Raw genomic sequence first — 20,181 nt, forward strand, 5'->3', positions numbered from 1 at the left:
GGAAAGAAAGAAAGAAAGAAAGAAAGAAAGAAAAGAAAGAAAGAAAGAAAAAGAAAGAAAGAGAAAGAAAGAAAAAGAAAGAAAGAGAGAAAGAGAGAAAGAAAGAAAGAAAGAAAAAGAAAATTGTAACTAAAGGCTCACTCACCCCAAGCAGGTGAAAGGGTAGTGCTGTTTTTAAAAACAAGAGGTATGCCAAAGCACTACAAAGTCTGCGCATATTTACATTTAAACTTCAAGTAAAATTGTTATTTTTTTAGAAGTCTGTTGTTGGAAACATCTGTGAGCACCATCTGTATAGGAATTTAAAGTTAAAATTAATGGCATGCTCTTTCTTGTTTAAGACTCACCAGCATGAGAACTTAAACCATAGGAGAGATGTTCTTACTTAGGAATATTACTGCCCCTGCCCACTATCCTTTCCCAATGTAAAATAACTCATTTACTAACTGAAATATCATCAGACTCTACAAGTGGCTGATGTGAACAGATATCTTCAAGTCAATAAGACCTAAGGTACGTGTGTATGCTACCAGCTTTGCCAGCTACCTTGAACTTGTAAGAATGTCTGTCCCTACCCCCGGGGCACCGCTGGATGACCATTCTTTCTCAGTCTCACTTTTAGGCCTTCTTTCCTCCTTTATAGTGCTTCCCAAGGTGCCATATCGTGATCCCTCACTCTTATTCCTTTCTTGGACTCCTATCAAATTGTGGTAAAATACACGTCACATAAAATTTACCATCTTAACCATATTTAATTGTACAGTTTAGTCTGTATTAAACGATTCCCCCATTCTCCCCTCCTCCAAGTCCTTGGAAACCATCATTTTACTTTCCATTTCCGTAACTCTATTACTGATATTTCATGTAAGTGGAACCATGCAGTATTTGTGTTTTTGTCATTGGCTTGTTTTACTTAGCATGATGTCCTTAAACTTCTTCCATGCTGTACCATGTGTCAGCATTTCTTTCCTTTTTTTTTTTCCTTTTTTTTTTTTTTTTTGGAGACAGAGTTTCGCTCTGTTGCCCAGGCTGCAGTGGTGTGATCTTAGCTCACTGCAAGCTGTGCCTCCCGGGTTCACGCCATTCTCCTGCCTCAGCCTCCCAAGTAGCTGGGACTACAGGTACCCACCACCATGCCTGACTGATTTTTTGCTTTTTTTTTTTTTTTTTTTTTTTAGTAGAGACAGGGTTTCATCATGTTAGCCAGGATGGTCTCGATCTCCTGACCTCGTGATCCCCCCGCCTTGGCCTCCCAAAGTGCTGGGATTACTGGTGTGAGCCACCATGTCCGGCCTCCTTCCTTTTTAAAGCTAAATCATATCCCATTGTATTTATATACCACGTTTTGTTTATCCATTCATCTATTGGTGGGCACTTGGGTATCACAAATAATGCTGTTACGAACATAGGTATGCAAATATTTCTTCAAGACTCTGCTTTCAATTCTTTTGGATCTATACCCAGCTCTATTCTTACATTTTTAACTACCACCCCTCTTCAGGAGTTTCAAATTACAAGTCAAGTGCCCTATCTAATATACCAACATCTATGAGAGTTCAAATACTGTCTTCCGAGAGTTGTTTCATAATTGTATCTATGTTCCTCCTTTTTTAATGCATTAATCTGTCCCACTTCCCATCGCCAGTGGGTTTCCTCGGGGCATTCTGACAGTTAGACAATATATTAGGGAGGCAGAATGCCTGATATGAGCCCTGGTTCTGCCACTTGCTAGCTAAATGACCCTGGGAAACTTATTTAACCTTGGTGGTCCTTAGTGTTCTCACCTGTAGTACCAGCTTCAATGGGTTTTTTACCAGGGTAAAGGAAATAATACATGGAAAGTACGTGCACTAGCATGATACATAGACCAGTGCCTGAAACGTCATACAAGCAAACCTAAAAGCTAGCTATTATTTTTTCGGATTTTAAGTTAAAATAAGTTATACTTGCAAACATAAAATTAACTTCCATTTCAACTTAAAAGACATCTAGTGATTCAGGATAATCATCCAGAGTTTTTAATCATTCAGGTAGTTTGTCTCAATATTGGGAGAGATCAAGAAGCTCAATCTAAGTTTTTCTTTAAAATCAGCCATCCTTATATGTGAAGAAAACATGAAGAATACAACCCCTGATCTGTCTAATGGCCTAGGAGACTCGATCAGATGGCCTTACAGGTTGTCTCTCAGCTCGCCTCTCAGAATCTGAGCTTAATAAACCCAGTACTGTTATATTTATTAGCTTCTTATTCTTTTGAGTAGTGAGGTCACACATTTCTGATAAAAAACATTTCTAATTATGGGACACCCCTATTTATATAGGTAAGCCATAAATTAGTACAATTGACCATGCTGATCATTAGAATACTTTCTTCTGGTTAGTGAGGGCAATGTTATTTACTAACATTTACTAACTTCGCACTTTGCCATAACTCAATTAAGATTTTATAAGCTAAAGACTAATGTATTCTACATTACTTAGTATATACAGTTCTAAACTCAGCTGGGAAATAAAAAAGGCTATTCACTCTGCAAAATGCTATAAAAGCTAGGTTAACTATTCCTAAGAAAGAATTGTGAATTAAGTCTGAATTTTATATCGCACTTACAAAGTATATTACATTTTTTGTTCAAAATAACTTTTATAGACTAAAAAGCTGCAATTCTCAAACATTTTAAAAACTACATTCTCCATAATTTAAATTTTAGTTAAAATCAGCAAACATAGAACAGGTAAATCCAGAGGCAGATTTACCATGAAATTTGTGAAACTTGGGAGATGGGAAAGAACTTTAGTAATGTGTTTACATATTTGCATGTTTTTGTAACACTTACATAAGTAAGATATTTTACATTTTCTTCTAAAAGTGCCCATCCAGTCTTAAACTGTGTAAGCTTTAGGCCCCACTGAACCCGAACTCCTAGAATCCCGCCTGGGTATGCACCATGTTATCTGACGGTTAGAAATAATTAAATCTTTCCAATTGCTGTTCAAATTACCTGCATTCTCATTAGCATCCACTAGAGGGCCCTAGCTGCATTATGTAAAGAGATGGCCTTTGCCTCTTTTTCTCCCTATTCTTTTTTGTGTACCCAAACAAGCAAGGAAACACTGAGCAAACAGTATAGTCCTCAGAGTTGAAAAGCTGCCTATTAGCTCGAACTGTTGCCATCGAGAGACTGATGTGGCAGAAATGTCTTGCTCTGTTTCCGAGGCTGCCAATCCTTTCACTTGGCAAACTCCAGAGAAACAAGGCCCAGCACGCCCCAGTTTAACAAAGTTGAATAAAAGGCCATTTCATCTCAGGGCTACTTAGTCCAAATCAAATAATGCCTAAGCTATTTGGTCCAAGCCAGCTCAAGTGCTCAGACATCATACAAGGCTTTCTTTGCTGAGAAGAAGCACCACCACCACCAGTCTCTGCACGCATTTAGCTTGTTCCTGCTGTTTTCGCCAGCCTAACTTCCCAGCTGGAGTAGGTACTAAATTCAAAATCAAGCTTCACTGAGGACTATCACCTAGACTCCCCTTGACAATCACTCTGCAGGTGCAAATTAATCCATTATGCGCTGTAATTTCCAAACAGTGGCATATCCATTTTACACAAGCAGGAAGACTTATAAATGTCACAGCACAAAATTATTCATATTTGTCTATAACTTTCCTTCAAATCCTTATTTTCTCCTATTTTTATTTAATGCAAAAAGCCATGTGACTTTCAGAGAAAAAAAAGTAATTCATTTCTGAAAACCTACAAGCCATAAAAGCAAGGGCTCCACATCTGTTTGAGAAAGTCTGACAATTTTTTCTGAGATCTTCAGAATTTCCTTTCATAAGAAGGTAGCAAGGTGTGGGAATCACTGCAATTTTGTGAGGTGTCATCAGACCAGGATTAGTAGTTTTGTAGTCTCCCAGTCAACTTGTTGATAAATCATGATTAACAATTCAGGAAACTCATATTAGACAATAGTAATTCAAATTAAGCTAAACCAGGGGAGGGCATGTAATTTATTTGGATTTGCAATCTGTCTGTTGCAAGGAGCCAGAATCTTGCTGTGATTTGCCCTTCATGTGCAAAGCTCATTTTGCAAAATCCATTTTCCACAGAGAGGGAAAATCTCAACCCAGAGAATCTAGCCCATTAATACATTAATTCTTTAATACATCACTAACCAAACTAGATTTGTTGGTCATTTGTGACCAAAGGAGTTACAATGAGTATGGAAGACTGGGATAGGAAAAGAGATACTCACTGGAATCAGGAAATAACAAGTTTACTACTTTTAACTTAGGAGGTTAGCAATGGAAAACCCCTATTTAGGGAGAAGAGGCAAAAGGAAATAGAAGTCAGTACAATACATTCTATTCAATTCCACCTGGAATACTACTGATAAAAATCACGTATTAAATAACCTAGCCATTGTCAGCTTCTCGATTTAATCTTGTACCAATCTACCCCTTGTTTGTTGTGTTTCAGCTATACTGGTCTTTTTCCTGTTTTTCAAAATGCCAACCCCTTCCGCCTGCCTGGATTGTTTTCTCACATCTTCAGATGCCTCACATTGTTTAATTCAAACCTCAAATGTCACCTCTTACAGAAGCATTCTTTGACCACTATTTACAAACCTTGTTCATTTACCTGTTCATTTTCCTGTCTCCCTCTAAGCCAATGTAAATTCCATGAGAGCAGAATCTTCTATATCTTGTTTACTGGTGAATACCCCAGAGCCTAGAAACTTTTCTTTGTAAGCATCTTTTACTAGGTGCTCAACAAATACTTGTTGATTGAATGAATGAATGAACCAAGAGTAAGATTATTCTCAACACTTTAAGTATATATATAAAAATAATAAATATATAATATATAATATAAATTATATGATATATAATAGATTGTATATTATATATAATTATATGATTGTATATTATATATAATTATATAATTGTATATTATATATTTTATATATACTATATATAATATATTATATAATATACAACATATAATATAGTATATACTATATAACATATATAGTATATACTATATTATATAATTTATATATTATATATAAATTGTATTATATGATATAATATAAAATTATATAATATAAAATATATAGTAAAATATATAATTAAAATATATAAATAATAAATATATGTATATAAAATAACATAATAACATAGTATCGGGATACCCATCCTCTGGAGATTTACCATCTAATTTGAGAAATACATTGTGTAACAGAAACAATACCTGTATGTATTGTACAAATGCCAAGAAGAGGCAGAAATAGAATAGTTCACAGGAGAAGCAATGACTTGCCTTACCTTCTGAAGTCTCAGGAATTTCAGAATATACACCAATGAGCTTTCATGGCTGCATATAAGATTTTTATACTGGCAATCACTATGAGGCTGTCCCACAAATTCCATCCTATTTGGGGTAATTTATCTGTACTCATGGTAACAGATAAGATGTTATATAAATGCTGAGCAACTTCAGGAAAGTGGAAATATTACAAGCGTAGGCTCTCAATTTGGAGGGTACAGAGGAAGGCCTTCAAAATTCAACTGCTGGACTTCAATGTACAAAAAAACTACAACTCCAGAATTATAGAATGTGTCATTTACTCAGAAAAAAAAAAAGCTTGGACTATTAATGCTATAATACAATTGATATACAGCCATGCACTGTATATATCAATTGAATAAGATCTTTTGTTTCTCACAGCAGCAACATAAGACCTATACATGTGTTATTTTCATTAACCCATTTAATAAATGAGGAAATGGTAATTAGAGAGGCTAAGCAATGTGCCCGATGTCACATATGCAGTAACAGCTGGAATTTGGATTTTGGAAGCAGCTACTGTACAATTGAGGTAGCAATTCTTATAAACCCTTGGTCAGTTTGCTCAGATATTTACAGGTATTACAAAATACAGGTACCAATGAGCCTGAACTTAAACTTCTAGAGGGCAGCAGATCTGTGTTAACTATCCTTTTTCAATTTAGAATTGGACTCAGTCACAGAAAATACTAAATACTAAATATTTTTAAAATGTTAAATATTTTTTGTTGGCTGGATGGAAGTTTTACAACAGTTGCTTTCTTAAAGTCAAGGTTTTCCCCATTATTCCTTGCTCTAAACCCCGATATTAAATTTATATTAAATATATTTTTATCTTCTAATATTTAATATCATAATTATGATATTAAAACAAAAGATACCTTAGGGAATAGAAGAATGCATGTTAGCATCTCATATTGTCTACGATAAATGCTATTTTCTGGATGTAGAGCTAAAACTGTTTGATTATTCACAAAATTATAATGTACTGTTTACACATAGCATTATTTTTCATATGTGTATATATACACATACACATATGTGCACATGTATACATACAGGGAGACAAATAGACAAAGTTCATCTGAGTATGACAGAAAGTTCCCTATTGAAAAATATATATGTTTGGCTTCTAGTAGTATAGCAGACTAGTTTTACACATGCACACACAAAAACCACACAAACACACACACCAACTCAGTAACAAGGAAGAACTAAAAATGGTGGAACTTTTTAAAAGGCATTTTCACACAGAGCTGAGTTATTAGGGAAATGAAGAGAATTCCTTGGAGGCCAGAAATGACAAAGGATGGACACAGAGAGGTGCACAGCATTGAAGTCAGTGTTTACTCTAGGTACTTCAGCCAATCCAAAGTTGACTCAGAGCCTAGATTTTTAAAGAAGATCAAAGAAAAAAGTTGAGGGCCCAACAGATAGGCAGTCAGACAAAAGACTTGCAGATATGAAACTGGAAGCTCCCAATGGTTGAGCTACAAAAATAAAATCTCCTGTAGAGATAGACAGTGGGGCAAGCATATCTCCTTGGTTTTGACTCTAGGTGGAAATAGGGGGAAAAAAATTTCCCAAGACTTTCTAACTGCAAGTCCAGTTGTGTTTTGGGAGAACACAATTTACACAAGGTAACTGGCTCAACAGTCCCTCATATACACATTTATTTTAAAGATGTAGTGGACGTGTAGCACCTCTAATGCCACACACAAAGCAAATTCAAATCCTCTCTGGAAGAACACACTTTAACACTTAAAAAGGCATCACAAAATATGTAACAAAACAGTGAGAGAGAGAGAGAGAGAGAGAGAGAGAGAGACAGCAGAAAATGCTAACTGCAGGATTTGTCTTGCAAATCCCACAAATGTTTAGTTTCTATAAATGCACTTAAAGAAATTAAAGATGGGAGGGGGGAGGGATAGCATTGGGAGATATACCTAATGCTAGATGACGAGTTAGTGGGTGCAGCGCACCAGCATGGCACATGTATACATATGTAACTAACCTGCACACTGCGCACATGTACCCTAAAACCTAAAGTATAATAAATAAATAAATAAATAAATCACAGAATGAGAGAAAAAAAAAGAAATTAAAGACGATACTGAGAGTATGTCAAACGAAAAAGAAACCATCAAAAATTGACCTCAACGTTTTAAAAAGAAAAGAAATATAAAACTTCTAGAGATAAAGCCTATAGTAGAAATCAGAACCTCCATAAATGCATTTAACAGATGAAGCACACCTGAGGAAAAGTTTGCGCACTTAAAGATACAGCTGAAGAAATTATTCCAAATGTAGCACTGAGAAGCAAGGAGAGACAAAATATAAAACAGAAGCTCAAGTTCTAGTGTTCAATAGTACAGTAGGAATATCATAGCTAACAATAATATATTGTATGTTTCAAAATAGCTAGATAGGGTCAAGCACAGTGGCTCACGCCTGTAATCCCAACACTGTGGGAGCCCAAGGTGGGCATATCACTTGAGGTCAGGAGTTTGAGACCAGCCTGGCCAACATGGTGAAATGTCGTCTCTACTAAAAATACAAAAATTAGCCAGGCCTGGTGGCTCATGCTTGTAATCCCAGCTACTCGGGAGGCTGAGGCAAGAGAATTGCTTGAACTCAGGAGGTGGAGGTTGCAGTGAGTTAAGAGTTAAGATGGTGCCACTGCACTCCAGCCTGGGTGACAGAGCAAGACACTGTCTCAAAAAAAAAAAAAAAAAAAAAAAAAGCTAGGTAAGAACTAGATAAGAATTGAAATATTCCCAACACAAAGAAAAGATAAATGTTTGATGTGATGGATATCTCATTTACCCTGATTTGATCATTATATATTATATTCTTGTATCAAAGTATCACATGTACCCCCAAAATGTATACAACTATGATATGTCAATTTAAAAAGTACAAAAAAAGGAGAGAAGCTCAGAGGCTGGAGAACAGAATGAGAAAATGAAAGATGTATCTATTCAAAGTTCACAAAAGAGAAGACATGATGGGGCATAGGTGATACCTGAAAAGGTAATGTGACGCACTCTTTTTCAGAACTGATAAGACACTGAGTTATATATTTAAGCAGTCTAAGATAGTGCAGGAATAAATAAGAAGAAACTCACCAATATATCGTAATGTAATTCAGAATACCAAAAAAAGAAAGATATTAAAATTGACAAAAAAGAGACCTACAAATGAAAAAGAATTATATTGAATGTTGATTTCTGTTTGCAATACTTGAAGCCAGTATTTGGAATAATACGTTTTAAATACTGAGGAAGAAATAGTTCCAATAATTGAATGTCCAATAGAATGAGGGTAGAACAAAGATATTTTCAGACCAACAGAAACAGAGTTTAAAAATAGGAGACTCTCTAAAGAGCTTTCTAAAGGATATATGTTAGAAAAAAATTACCTCAAAAGGAACGTATAAAATTCAAGAAATGATGAACAAGAATAATGTATAGACACATGCTCAAAATAATATAGAAAAATAAAACGGGTCTCATTTATAGAGTTAGAGAAATCAAGATATTGCTAAAATCCAAGACAATTATACAAGTCAGAAAGAAAGTAATTCACATCAAAACATTCTAAAATCCTTATATTGTTTGGGAAGAGGTAAAATATGTATTAGGCTTTGTTAAATATGCTTATTAAACTGTATAGGACCTAAAAGAATGACATAAGTGTATAAAATCTAAACTAATGGAGAAGAATGGAAAGAGAAAAAAGTTGAAAAAGGCAAGGAAAAAAGAAAACAGCACAAGCAATATGTTAGAAATGAAGACAGACATATCAGCAATAATCAATGTAAATGAACTAAACTCTAAAAACACAGATGATATTTGATTCAAAAAGATAAAATCCAAATATATACTATTAATGAAGACACAAACATTTAAAAGAGAAAAGACTATTAAATAAAACTTATGTGAGGCCATTATTTGGGATTGAGCTCCTGTACCAGGCCTCAGCAGACCAAACCAAAATGGAGACAGTCTTGTCAAGTGCCACATAATTAAACTGAAATCTTAAAATACAGGAAAATCCCCAAACACACCAGTTTTTCCAAAATTGGGAGATTCACAACAATCAGTCAGAAGAGGCCCAGTATACCTGAGCCAGCATAACAAGGAAGTAACCTCTGCTTTAACCCTTGCAAGGAAAGTAACCTGATGTTAACCTTTCTCCTTTCTCATATTGTACTTTCTTAGTTCTGGCTCAAAACCAACTGTTTTGCCATGCCCAGCAGAGCTCTTTCTATTTTGTAGATTAGACATTGCCTGATTCATGAATTGCTCATAAAAGCCAATTAGATCTTTAATTTGTCAAAAGTATATTCTGTGACAATAGTAAAAGATTTATTAGCCAAATATTAGCTGAATCAAGCTAATCACTACTCATCAAAATAGACCCTAAGGCAAAAATATTAGCAGAGGTAAAAGAAAGTCATTACCTATTGATAAGTTATTTAATTTACCAAGAATATGTAGTATTTTCAAATGTATATGTCCCCACAAAAGAAAATATAATACAGATACAAAAAACAATTACAAATCTGCCCTCATAGTGGAAGTTCTGATACACTGATAATTGAAATTATAAAGCAATCAAAAAGGAATTATTGAAATTAGAAAAGACTTGAGTAACAGAATCAGAAGCTTGACCTGATGGACATATAAATCCTGAAACCAGTAACAGAAGACTGCATATTTTTCTCAAGTTCAGATGGGACATTTAGGAAAATGATTGCAAATTAGAACATAAAGCAAATCTCATCCTGTTTTAGATAATCAATGTCATGTAGATCATGTTCTCTTACTACAACAATTAAGACAGAAACAAATAATGAAAGACGGAAAAAGGAGGAGAAAGACAAGAAGAGCAGGCAGAATAAGGAGGAAGAAGATAGAAACAACAGAAATTAAAGAAATCCACTTCTAAAGAGCGCATGTAAAAGTAAAGCATAATGAAAAGGAAGAAACATTGAAAACCTGGCGAATGCTGATGAAAACACAGTACCTCGAAAGTTGAAAACCGCACTTAGAAGAAAGGTAGATAATGCATACACACATACACAGGGCTAAAGTAGGCTGAGGAGTCCATTTAAAAGGAGAATTGTATTTTAACAAGCTATCAGAAAAAAATAACAATCAAAAGCTGAAATAGATGAGAAAAATGAATAGAAAACAGAAAAGAAGATGTGAGAGAATTAACAGAGTTAATCTGTTTTTAATGGCTAAAAAAGTTGAGCAGTCTCTAAAAAATACTGATTTTTTTATAGAGGGAGAAATAAACAATATCAGAAATGAACAGTAATAAAATATAAACAATAAACTGAAAATATGGTAAAAAAGAACATTCTTAGAAATGTGTGAATTATTTAAAGTGACTTAAGTCAGTATTACTATCAGTCTGTTAAGAAGAGATTGGAGAAATAGAAAATTGTAATAATCCTAATAATTTTTTCTAAAAAATAAGTTAGCTGTTTAAGATTTTACAAAGAAAATATCATACTAGAGCATTTTACCAACAAGTTCTACAAATCTTCAAGGAATCAATAATCTCGATATATTACTACAATTTCTATGGAACAGAAAGGAAAGAAATACTTCTCCAAATTTTTTACAAGTCTAACTTTTGATACTGACACCAAAGAGAAACCAGAAATGAAAAATAACAGGCCAATCCTAATCATTCACATATCAGTGAATGATTATATATTGTCATTCAACTAAAATTGCAAATCAAATACAGCAATGCCCAAAAAAGCAAATACAAAATGACCAAATTGTGTTTATCTCAAGAATATAAAGTTGGTTGAACATCAGAATCCAGAGTAGTCAACACAGCTACAGTTCAAAGAAAGAAAAGTCTACATATTCATCTCAATATATTTGGTAAAAAGTATTCTTTAACATTCAGCATCACTTCATAATAAAAACTTTTTAAAAATAATAAATAAAATACAACTTCATCTTGACAAAGGGTATCTACAAAGAAAAAAAACCTTACAGCAATTATCTTTTCAATAGTGAAATATTAAAATTAATCCCTTTGAAATGACACACAAAAATTGCCCACTATCACTTCCTTACAACATTAACTTTCATTGTGAGTCAATGCAATAAGTCTAGATAAAAGATAACACATAAATGGTTTGTAAATAAAGAAATAAAACATCCATTATTCATGGACATTTTATGCATAGAAAACTTAAGCATTTCCAAATTATTAAAATAAAGTATACTGCTTTTAAATAGAACAAATTAGAAAAATGCAATTTTAAAATATATCCTTTACAAATAAAAAAGGTTGGTGGTACCTAGGAATAAATCTAATATTAAGATGTGCAAATCCTTTACATAGAAAATTCAAAATTTTATTGAAAGACTCTAAGAGAGACCTAAATAAATGGAGAGATATACTACGTTTGTGAAAAAAAATGCTCAATATTGTAAAGGTATCAACCTTCTCCCCCAAATTGATCTATACTTTTAATGCAATTTCAGTAAAAATCCCAAAGATGTTTCAAATAACTTGACAGAATAATTCCAAATATTTTCATGTAGAAGTAAAGGACTAAGAATATCTTGAAAATATATCCCTACTAGTTATTAAGACTTACTATGAAACTATAACAATGATATTGTCTTAAGGATAAACAAATAAGCCAATGGAATGAGAGAGAACCAGACACAGACTCAATGCGTACTTAGAGACTCCATATAAGATAGAGCTGATATTGCATACCTGCGAGGAATGGATTTCTCAATAATTATGCAGAATAATTACAAATCCATATAAAACACAATACAACATTGATTCCTTCTTGGAATAAATGCAAAAATCTCTTCCAAGACTTTAATGTGAAGAGTAAGATCTTTGAGAAAATGTAGACGATTATCTTTATGATATAATAAGAATATTTTCTGTACCAATTTTTTAAAAAAGAAAACTATTGATAAATTCAATTTTGTTAAAATGTAAAACTTCTGTTTATCAAGAGGAACCATGAAATGATAATCCAAAAACAGAGAAAATATTTGCCGTGTATATGACAAACAAAACTGCACCTAGAATATGTAAAAAGAACTCCTATAAATCCATAAGACAAAAACAAAAAATCTAATAGAAAAACACACAAACATTTCCCAGAAGAGGAAATGGGAATGCCAAATAAACATATGACATGATGCTCAGACTCTTTAGAAAGCAAGGAAATGCAAATAAAAATCTCAAGGAGATACCATTTCACACCTACCAGACTGGCAAAACTTAAAAAGCCTGACAATCTTCTTGACAATATGGAGGATATAAAGCTCCATGAATTTTTATGTACCACTGAAGGAAAATGTAATTTGATATTATCACTTTGGGAAACAACTTGGTATTGCATAGTAGAGTTGAACATGAGAATATTCAATGACCAAGTATAAAACTATGACTAATTCTAAGTGTAAACCCCAGAAAAACTCTTGCACGGGTGTACTAGGAGACATAAGAAAATGTCCACAAAAACATCGTTCATTGTAGCAAAAAACTCTAAGCTCAGATATTCATCAACAAGATGACAGAACATTAAATTGTGATTTACTCACACAATCAAATTCTGTATCAAAGTGAGCACGACTGATTCTGAGTATGTTCATCAATATGGATGAATCTCAAACATAAAGCAAAAAACAAATCACAGAACAATATACATAATATGATTCCATTTATATGAAATGGACAAAAACAGGGAAAACAAAACTTACATTATTTAGGGACATAAAGAAAAGGAAATGATTAATACCAAATTTAGATGTAATTATCTCTGTAAGAGGAGAGTACACAGGAAATGTCAAGGACACTGATCATGTTCTCTTTTTATAACCTGGATATTAAAAATAAAGGTGTTTATTTAATGCTATTCTTTCCACTTTTGTTACACACACCTTTGTACATGTGATATATCTCATAATACTTTTTGCAAAATGCATGACTGTATGAGCAATATAGGTCTCTGAATATAAACCTTGCTGATTCATTATGCAAATAACATGAAGCTCAGTGAGGTAGGAGGTATTCATTCAAGGGAGATGATAATGGTCAGTATTTTCAAAGCGTGTGAATAGAAATTAAAAATTATGGAGTTACAATAGACAGAGTACTATTGTAGAATGAGAGCTCATGGCAAATGTTGAATATTAGAAGGCATGAAAAAAATACAAGTGATTAGCTATGATAAAAGATTTGTTTTAAATGATCATAGGAGAGTAAATTAACTCCATCATGGTTTGAAATCTATTTTGGCTTCCTTTTTCTTTAACAAAAGTATAATTTATCTTATAAAGTATGAACATGTATCTAAAATCTCTGAAATTTAAATGCTGCCAGGTGCAGTGGCTAACAGATGTAATCTCAGCACTTTGGGAGGCTGAGGCAGGAGGATGGCTTGAGCACAGGAGTTCCAGACAAGCCAGCTCAATATAGCAAGACTGTATTTGTACAAATAAATAAGTAAATAAACAAGCAATCCTCGCTTGGTAGCATGTGCTAGTAGTCCCAGCTACTGGAGAGGCTGAGATGGGAAGATCCTTTGAGCCCAGGAGTCTGAGGCTTCAGTGAGCCATGATCATGCCACTGCATGCCAGCTTGGGCAACACAGTGAGATCCCGTCTCAAAAAAAAAAAAAAAAAAAAAAAAGTTAAATGCTACTATTTTCTACCATAGAAGTAGAAGTTGGTCAACATAGTGACAGAACTCTTCCTGGACCAAAGGCATTGAGATCCAGGCTCCAGCCCTGACTCTGCTGCTTCTTCATCCTCTCCAGATTTTAGGGGAGTCGATAGATTCTCTTTCCTAAAGCCTTAGAGGTATATAGGAAAATGTTTGTGAAAATGGTATAAAAATACTAAGAAATACTAAGTATAGATGCTCAACAGCTTTCATGTGCTAAGCTCTGGACTCCGCTGCTTTACATACAGTTTCTCTTTTAATCTTTAAAACAAACTGGTGAGATGAGTACTGTTTCGCCCTTAAAGACTCCATTCAGTCACTAAATATACATTGAAATGAAAATAAGAGATTATTATTCTAGATGCCTGTGAATGACATTAACAAGGTCCCTACCCCCTTGCAGCTTCATATTCTGCTAGGAAGAGGGAAAAATAATAAACAAGTAGATAAAAAATTCAAATATGTGTTGGAGGCTACTTTTTCCTAGGGCAATGGAGGATTGCCTCTCTGAGAATGTAACATTTGACCTAGACTAGAATACAAAGAAGGAATCAGTCTTATGAAGATCTTGGGAAGAAATCCCACCAGTTAAACGAACATAAATGCAAAACAGCAAGGAGAGAACAAGGTGTGTGTGTTTGGCCAGGGTGACCAAAGCACCACGAATGAGGCCTCATGAGATTAAGGAGGGCAGGAGGAAACTCTGAAGGTTGCCGTTAGATGATTGAATTTTATTCTAATGCACTTGAGCCCTAGGCAAATTATCTGATATATTTTTAAACTAGCACTCTATCTGCTACTGATAAAAGGACTATGGGAAACTACGGACCATTAGAAGATTGCTACAAGACCTAACAGACTAGATGGCGGGGGTTCACACTGAGATGGTAGCAATAAAAAGAAAGAGCTGGTTTTTAGATACATTTTGAAAGTAGAAGAGAAAGAACTTACTAATTGAGCTCATAAGTTTTGGGCATCTACTACTGCTGAAGGGTAACGCCATTATTGAAGATGAGAAACACTGCAGAGAGAAGACTTAAAGCAATGAAAATTGAACAATACATGAACAAACATGGGCTGTGAATCTTTTCTTTTCTTTTTTTTTTTTTTTTTTTTTTGAGATGAAGTCTTGCTCTGTCACCCAGGCTGGAGTGCAATGGCACGGTCTCTGCTCACTGCAACCTCCACCTCCTGGGTTCAAGCAATTCTCCTGCCTCAGCCTCCCGAGTAGCTGGGACTACAGGCGTGCACTACCATACATGGTTAATTATTTTATATTTTTAGTAGAGACCAGGTTTTCTTTTCATTACTTCTCAGTATCTCCAGAAGAGGAGTCACCAGCCTTCTTCAGTAACAATAGTGGTATTTAATAGTATAATTGTTGTGAAGAACTCACGAGATGCTGGGCCCTCTTCCTGATCTGAGCCCTAAGATATAAGTGTTATTATCATGCTCATTTACTTGATGATAGATGTATTAGTCCATTCTCATGCCGCTATAAACAACTGCCTGAGACTGGATAATTTAGAAAGGAAAGTGGTTTAATTGACTCACAGTTCTGCCAGCCTGGTGAGGCCTCAGGAAACTTACAATCATGGTGGAAGGGGAAGCAAACACGTCCTTCTTCACATGGTGGCAGTAAGGAGAATGAGATCGGAATGAAGGAGGAAGCCCCTTAAAAAACCATCAGATCTCATGAAAACCTACTATCACAAGACTAGCATAAGGGAAACTGCTCCCATGATTCAATTACCTCCCACTGGGTCCCTCCCACTACATGTGGGGATTATGGGAACTACAATTCAAGATGAGATATGGGTTGGGACACAGCCAAAACATATCAATAGAAAATGAAGCACAAGTTCCTTCACTTGCCCCAGGTCTCACGGCTATCTCATGGCTAGTAAGTGACAGAAGCAGAGTTTGAATCCAAGGAGTCTTAGCTCCATATTCCTTCTCTTGACCACTTGACTGCCCAATTTCACAGTTTCCTTAGCATGCCTGTAATGTAATTGACCCTTATGGACAATAAAAGGTGAATGGCTCATAGCTCAGTAGACTTAAAGAGGTGATTACCAACTCATACTGGTCTCTTAAATTGTACTTTATAAACATAGCATCAAAATGTTTACAGTTGGAATTTAGAGATACTCTAGTCTAAAATCTGTGGGAAGATGAGTAGTCCACAGCATGCCAGTAAACTCTGCCACCAGAAAAAAAAAAAAAAAAAGTTCATCTAGTAAACTGAGTCAAATCTAAACATGACTATTTACTGCAGGATACATTAAGTCTTCAACGGGATGTCATTATAAATATCAAAGCAGAATATAATATATATTTGACCTTGTTTGATCCGGAAATCTTTAACGTTTGTTTTTGCTGCTTGTTTGTTTTGCTTCTCATCAGGAAGTATAATCCATACATCTGGTTGGGTCAATACAACATTTCCTTATTGTGAAGATCAATAAACTCATGCACTGAGATATTTGTCTAAGCTCAAGGGATGAATATGGTCCTGGGCACAGTAAAATCTGATTAAAATCTGATTCCCCAAATTATCATGGCACAAGGAGGGACATTCAAAATAATCTGGTCTTTTTTTTTTACATATATGAAGATATAAAGATTTATGGTTTTACACATTTGTTCAGCAGCAGTATATAATCAATATGGTACTTCACTAATCCCATTAATTATACCATCATCTACTTTTTGAAAAAAATCTGTTTCTCACAATAATAGGAATTTAGATTCCAAACAGATGCCCCATCATTGCTTGGCCAGGGCCCAAGAGCAAACTGCAGGTAGCAACACAGGAGACACCTTCTAATGTCACCTCCACACTCTCTCTCAATCTCTCTCTAGCTCAAAACAGGCCTCCTTCAGAGTACTTGCGTCACTAGGCAAATGTGCTTTCACCTGCAGAATAAATCTCAGTATTTTTATGAAACGCTCTTTTATAAGGAAAAAGACACCAAATCAAAAACTAACATTTGGTTAACCAGTTCAACTTATAGCTGACATCGTCCTACTTTCCTAGATAAGAGAATCAACTCTGTATTTTATTCCTCTCATTTCCAGGAAGGTAATACTAGATAAATCTTTGTCTAAAATAAAGGATAAAAAAGAGACTGCTGAATTTAATGTTTTCATGTTGAACCCAGAAAACATTTTTTCTACTCAAGACCAGAACTGTCTAGTGCACACCTTCTGAATGATGAAAACCATTGATTGTGCTTGCAGAGTACAGGGTAAGATAGATGCCAAGAAGTCTGACTGCATTCTCTTTGCAACTGACTAGGTGAAATACCCTAAGTAAACCAAAGAACATTAGGACTGTTTAGATTATTAAGGCTCTCCAATTCTAAGTCTGCATGTGTTTTGACTGAGATGAACAAAATCATGTATTTAATCACTCAAAATTGACCTAAGACTTAACTCTGTGCCCAGTGCTGTGGTAAATGCTAGTGTGTGTTAATCTCTTAATTCTAACAACTCTCCTACTATATCTGTATTAATATTCTCCCAATCTTACAAATGAGGGAATTGAAACTGAGAAAGGAAAGAGAAAAAATAGGAAATTAGGGGGATGAAAGAAAATAAAAGAGAAAAAGACGAAGGAAGGGAGGAAGGAAGGGAGAAAAAGAGAAAAGGAAGGAAGGAGAGGGGAGGGAGGGAAAGAATAAGAGAGAAGAGAAATGTTAACGTAATAGAAACTATTCTAATTTGTTAACTATGTAATTGTTCAATGGTTAGTTATATTGTGAAATATGCCTCTCAGTTCTCATAAAAATCAAAGAACTTTCCATGTAAAAGTTGTTGGATTGGCAAACAAACTTTGTATCTTATTTTCTGTTGGCTAACACCGTATACCTTCCCTTAAAATGGCCTTGTGCACATTTATAAAGAAACTGAAAATTTGTGGGAAAAATGACTATTAAGGATCAAACTCCAGATAAGAAGGCAAAAGTTAACTAAGCTTAAATAGATATATTATAATGTAAGGAAGAGAGAAAATGGGATGAAAATCCACAAGAGGGCATATTTATATAGGAGACATTCAATAGTGGAGGTCTTTCTAGGAAAGTCTAGTAAAGTTAGCTAGGAGCTGTCTCATCTGCTGCCAGATAGCATAACCCATATGTAAAGAGTAAATAGAATTTCAAATTGACAATTATGTCTGTGCTTGGAGCTACAAAGAACCAAGATGTCACTGACATTGTTCCTTATTTCATGGTCCTTAAAGATAAAAGGATGTCTATAATGGTGAAATAGTATTAATCATAGGATAACCAAAGAAACAGTAACCTTATAAACATTAGAAACATTAACCTTGTAAAAATTTAAATATATTCTCATTGGTGGTCAAAACACATTTTCAAAATGCATGAATCTGTGAGCTGGTTTTAACGACACTATCATGGAAGCCCACGACAGGGATGCTGCTGATTAATGGGCTAATAAGTTATTTAATTGGATTTTTCCCTCCATTCAATTGTAAAATCTATGCATTTCTTAGCTTATGTAAGGTCTGTTAGTACCTTCCTAAGCATTCTATTTTGTCAAAATGTAGACTGAAAAAGTAAACAGAAGACGTATACACTTAACCACAACTTTTGACATTAAACTTTTTTTTTTTTTAACTCAGTACTGTTAACTCAAAACAATGTCATAAATGGTGAATACAGCAAGCCTTCCTTGTATATGTTTGTTTTTAAAGATTATGCTGGTTTAACTGTAATTCTAAGTCAGGAATTTCCTCACACTTCCCAATTTAGAACCTTCAGTTAATTAAAGGTTAGTCTTTATGATGTAAAAGTTTGCTAATAAAAGCCTTGCCAGTTCTTTTTTTCTCACAACTGTGTAAGCAATCCCTGGATGATCTATTTCAAATGTGATTTTAAATTCTGAAATGGAAAAAAACTTCTAAAGCCAATAATCAGATATGTAAGATATATGGGATTCAGCATTTAGAGGGATACCCACTACTACTGACTCATATTCTCAGGACCAAATTGGATCCTCAATAAAATGCCTTAAGTAGCACCTTGAAATTTGATTCAATGTGATTTATACATATTCAATAGCTAATATGTGCTAGACTCCATGCTATTAAACCGAGCTTTCATTTCACCATGCTCTCATTTCATCACCATCAAATGAATATGTATAGGGCACTTCCTATGTCTATGCCATTTAAAAGCATAAGAAGAAATATAAGAAAACAGAATACCTGCCCTTAGTGAACTGTCTCAGAGCAACATGTACCAAAAAGTTTTAATTAGGATTGATGTCTGATTAGAGGCAAGAGATCTCACCTCATTCATCTTTGTCTTCTGAGCAAGTGATATAGCTGCCTGCCCAAAAGCACCCAAAGAATGTTTGGGGACCTGAATGGTATTATGAGTAATTCTACACTTTACAGATAGAAAGATTTCCCTTCTAAAGTTTGTCCTAGTTCTAAAATAATTCCCAGGAGGGAAAACTGATGCTTTATACATTGATTACTGCTATTCTTAATTCCCAAGGGTCACTGAGTATGTACAAACATATTGTGCTTAATTGTTCTCAAAATCACTTATACTCAGTTTCAAAGCCACATACTGAAGCCATATATACAAGACTCAGACTAAATATATCATATGGCAAAACATAATATTATAAAAATATATTTAACGAATCATTTTCTTGGTTATCTGGTTAACTTTTCTCTATGTATATCTTTTAAAGATATCACATATCACCTTATTCAAACGTCAACTGCTGCTCAGATTATGAGGGGAAAGATTACATGAAGATCATTTTCATGTTTGGCAATAGGGTGCCGGGGAGAAACCTAGTTTTTAAATTCCAGCTGGGCTGTGAGCCAGTTGCTTCATTATAAAGTGCTTTATTATTATTATTATAAGAACTGTCTACCTAATAGGTACTAAATGAAACATCATATACATATAAGCTATTAATGTAGTACCTAGCATATAGTAGATGCTTCATAAATATTAAATTACTTTCTATTTCTGTGGAAACATGGATTTACCCTCAAGAGGTTGTCTCCATAGTTAGAAAATCTGATTATCCTCCCTTCAAATTTTGCACTGAAT

This window comes from Pongo abelii, chromosome 13, assembly GCF_028885655.2.
Source record: "Pongo abelii isolate AG06213 chromosome 13, NHGRI_mPonAbe1-v2.0_pri, whole genome shotgun sequence".
Classification (NCBI taxonomy): Eukaryota; Metazoa; Chordata; class Mammalia; order Primates; family Hominidae; genus Pongo; species Pongo abelii.